The sequence below is a fragment of the Copadichromis virginalis genome, linkage group LG9, assembly GCF_057382275.1.
Source record: "Copadichromis virginalis isolate Kocher_CV1m ecotype Utaka linkage group LG9, C_Virginalis_male_GT1.1, whole genome shotgun sequence".
NCBI lineage: Eukaryota > Metazoa > Chordata > Actinopteri > Cichliformes > Cichlidae > Copadichromis > Copadichromis virginalis.
In genome coordinates, this window is record NC_140626.1 from 2,336,630 (window position 1) to 2,340,634 (window position 4,005).

The 4,005-nt window shown below is 62.2% G+C and overlaps 1 pseudogene; it reads left to right on the forward strand.

Moving 5' to 3' along the window:
* Positions 1 to 385: 385 nt before the first annotated feature.
* Positions 386 to 3,243, forward strand: LOC146701096 (uncharacterized; annotated as a pseudogene).
* Positions 3,244 to 4,005: the final 762 nt, after the last annotated feature.

Consider the following 4,005-nt stretch of genomic DNA (forward strand, 5'->3'; position numbering starts at 1 on the left):
GGCCGACGCTGGATCCTTGAGTCAGAACTCGTCAGTACTGCCGTGAGCTTTTACGTAACCTCCGAGGAAACAGATCCCCTGCTAACCCTCTGCCTTTTGTGTTACCAGGAATCGGGAGCGGAGTACGCCTCTAAAGTCACGGTGTGGGAATTGGAGTTTTTTGGAGTCGCCACCTTTCACTTCTCACGGACATCTGCACTGTGTGGGATTCAGGGAGAATCACCACGGGACCACAGTGCTGGGATTTTGTATATAGTTGTGTGTTTTTCACCTCCTGTAAATAAATCCACTGTCCTTCACTTAGAGTCACTTAGAGTTTGGGCCCTGCTTTCACTGTCACTCCACGGTCTGCCATCGCAGCCCGTGACAGAAGGATCCAGCCACTATGGACCCAGCGGACTCACCGCGGAAGCGCAGCTCCCGTTTTGACGGGACCCGACTAGTGCTTGGAGGGCCTCCGTGCTGCCGTTCCTCGCTGGCAGCCTACCCTTCGGCCCACTCGTCTGCTTCCTCTCCGCGGACGCCTCGGTCTCGCAGAGAACGCCCTAGCCGGTCCCGGGAGGATTACTATGAGCCAGACAGCAATCAGCTTATGCCCGCTCAGGCATTCTATAAGATGCTAGGGATTATTCTCATGCCACCCGACACACCCAGCGCTCCCACATCACTGCAGGAGCAGCCACATCAAAATCCGCCCTCGTCACGTTCCGCCAGCTTCATGAACACTACAGCTCGTGTTTCTCCGGTTTGGGAAAATAGAAGTTTTCGTTTTAAGAGCGATTATTCTCCCATAGGTTCAGAAGATTGTGCGCCTGACGTTCTTTCAAATCCAGGACTCAAGACTGTTTCGTCTAGAACTCTTTATTCTGGGGCTATGTTTGTTCAGTCAGCTGATCAGCAGCCACCTTCAGTTCGGTTAGCTGATCAGCAGCCATCTTCAGTTCGGTTGGCCGATCAGCGGCCACCTTCAGCTCAGTTTACCGCGCCACGTATGGACCCAGCGGTCTCTGAGGAGAGGCTCAGGGGGGAGGTTATGGACAAGGTTTACTGCATGTGTGAGTTGTGGTGGGAGAAGCCCGCGGAGGGGTTGCGTCGCGCCGTGGAGAGGCGGCTGCAGGGGATGCTGTTTGAATTCCCCTGGTTGGTGGACTCCCTTAATTCAGTAGTCCTGGACTTCCTGCTTTCCACCCTCCACCTCCACTCTCCTCCTCAGGCTGCTCACCGGCCCGGACAGCTGGTGGATTCACAGCCTGAGACGCCGGCCCCGACGTCTACATGGAAACGACGTTCGCGCCGCCGGCGTTCCTCACCGCAGCCGCCCTCCCGGACATCTCAAGAACCAGCTGTGGTGAGTAATAAGGACACTTTTTCATTTCTCACCCCATCTGCTTTTTTGTTTTCAGTGGATGGTGACACCGCTGACGCTGCTGCAAGCCGGCCTACAGTACGACTAGCTTCACCGGCTTCACCGTCTGCGGATGTAGCGCCGTCATCTCATCCGCATGTAGTCACCCCTCAGCCATCTTCTTCACCGGCTCTACCTTCACCTTCCCCGCCTGCGTACACCGCATCACCATCTTCGCCTCCGGATCATCCATCTGTGGCTGAAGCGCGGCCGGAGGTGCCCGCACGGCCGGCTGTGGAGCCCTGCGAGCCGGAGCAGGAGCCCAGCGAGCGGGAGGAGCTCATCGAGCGGGAGGAGCTCGCTCTGCCCGAGCCGGAGCTCATCGAGCGGGAGCCGGAGCTCATTGAGCGGGAGCCGGAGCCCAGCGAGCGGGAGGATCTCGCTCTGCCCGAGCCGGAGCTCATCGAGCGGGAGCCGGAGCTCATCGAGCGGGAGCCGGAGCCCAGCGAGCGGGAGGAGCTCGCTCTGCCCGAGCCGGAGCTCATTGAGCGGGAGCTGGAGCTCATCGAGCGGGAGCCGGAGCTCATTGAGCGGGAGCCGGAGCCGGAGCTCGCTCTGCCCGAGCCGGAGCTCAGCGAGCGGGAGGAGCTCAGCATGCCCGAGCGGGAGCTCAGCGAGCCGGAGGAGCCCGCGTCGCCAGCTGTGGAGCCCAGCGAGCCGGAGGAGCTCAGCAAGCCCGAGCAGGAGCTCATCGAGCGGGAGCCGGAGCTCATCGAGCGGGAGCCGGAGCCCAGCGAGCGGGAGGAGCTCGCTCTGCCCGAGCCGGAGCTCATTGAGCGGGAGCTGGAGCTCATCGAGCGGGAGCCGGAGCTCATTGAGCGGGAGCCGGAGCCGGAGCTCGCTCTGCCCGAGCCGGAGCTCAGCGAGCGGGAGGAGCTCAGCATGCCCGAGCGGGAGCTCAGCGAGCCGGAGGAGCCCGCGTCGCCAGCTGTGGAGCCCAGCGAGCCGGAGGAGCTCAGCAAGCCCGAGCAGGAGCTCAGCAAGCGGGAGGAGCCCGCGTCGCCAGCTGAGGAGCTCAGCGAGCCGGAGGAGCTCAGCATGCCCGAGCGGGAGCTCAGCGAGCCGGAGGAGCCCGCGTCGCCAGCTGAGGAGCTCAGCGAGCCGGAGGAGCTCAGCATTCCCGAGCGGGAGCTCAGCATGCCCGAGCGGGAGCTCAGCGAGCCGGAGGAGCCCGCGTCGCCAGCTGAGGAGCTCAGCGAGCCGGAGGAGCTCAGCATGCCCGAGCGGGAGCTCAGCGAGCCGGAGGAGCCCGCGTCGCCAGCTGTGGAACCCAGCGAGCCGGAGGAGCTCAGCAAGCCCGAGCAGGAGCTCAGCGAGCGGGAGGAGCCCGCGTCACCAGCTGTAGAGCTCAGCGAGCTAATGCCGGAGGAGCACAGTGAGCCGGAGCAGCTCAGCGAGCCACCCACTGAGGACCCCGCACCGCTGCTGGCGAACCTCAACGAGCCGGAGGGACCGGCATTGCCAGCAGAGGAGCTCAGCGAGCCTGGTGAGCCCGCGCTGCCACCAGAGGAGCTCGGAGGTCCGGAGGGATCCGCTGAGCCAGAGCTGGAGGTCGGCGTGCCGGAGGGGCCGCCACGTCCCGCAGCCCGGCCGCCACGTCCCGCAGCCCGGCCGCCACGTCCAGCAGACCGGCCGCCACGTCCAGCAGACATCGGGAATCGTGGGTGGTGCTGAGGCGGGGGCAGCAACGCCGTCGCCACTGGACCCGTGGCCGCCCGCCGGAGCTGCAACGCCGTCGCCACCGGATCCGTGGCAGGCCGCCTGAAGCATTCTGCTTCCATCACGGGGGTGGAGGTAGGCCGCCAGAACTGTTTTCCCCACCACTGCCTGAACCGTAGCGGGTTTTGCCTGTTTTGCGGCCCGCTGGGTAGGCCGCAGGAACTGTTGCTGCCGCCATGGCAGTGGTTGGACTTTTGAACTGGGGTTTTGGGGCCCTCCGTCCAGGTCCCCCACCGCCCGCCCGGGGTTGGTTGTGCTGTGGTTTTTTTTGTTTTGTGTTTGGTTTCTTTTGGGTCGTCGGGAGCCGACCCTTAGAGGGGGGGTACTGTCATGGCCTGGGTCTAGGGACCCAGGGCTCAGGCATTTTCAGTGTATGTTTATGTTTATGTTTTCCGTGTGTTGTATTGGTTTGCTCTCCGTCTCTCCATGTGTCTGTGTGAGCTTCCGGAGGTGTGGGTTCGCTGAGGAGACTGCGAACCCGGAAGTGGTCTACTCGAGAGACAGCCGCACCTGCCGCTCATCGTCCTCTGCCAGCTGCAGCAGATTGCGCTCGTCTAGGAACGGCATTTAGGACTGCAGCTGAGCTGAGGCCGACGCTGGATCCTTGAGTCAGAACTCGTCAGTACTGCCGTGAGCTTTTACGTAACCTCCGAACAGATCCCCTGCTAACCCTCTGCCTTTTGTGTTACCAGGAATCGGGAGCGGAGTACGCCTCTAAAGTCACGGTGTGGGAATTGGAGTTTTTTGGAGTCGCCACCTTTCACTTCTCACGGACATCTGCACTGTGTGGGATTCAGGGAGAATCACCACGGGACCACAGTGCTGGGATTTTGTATATAGTTGTGTGTTTTTCACCTCCTGTAAATAAATCCACTGTCCTT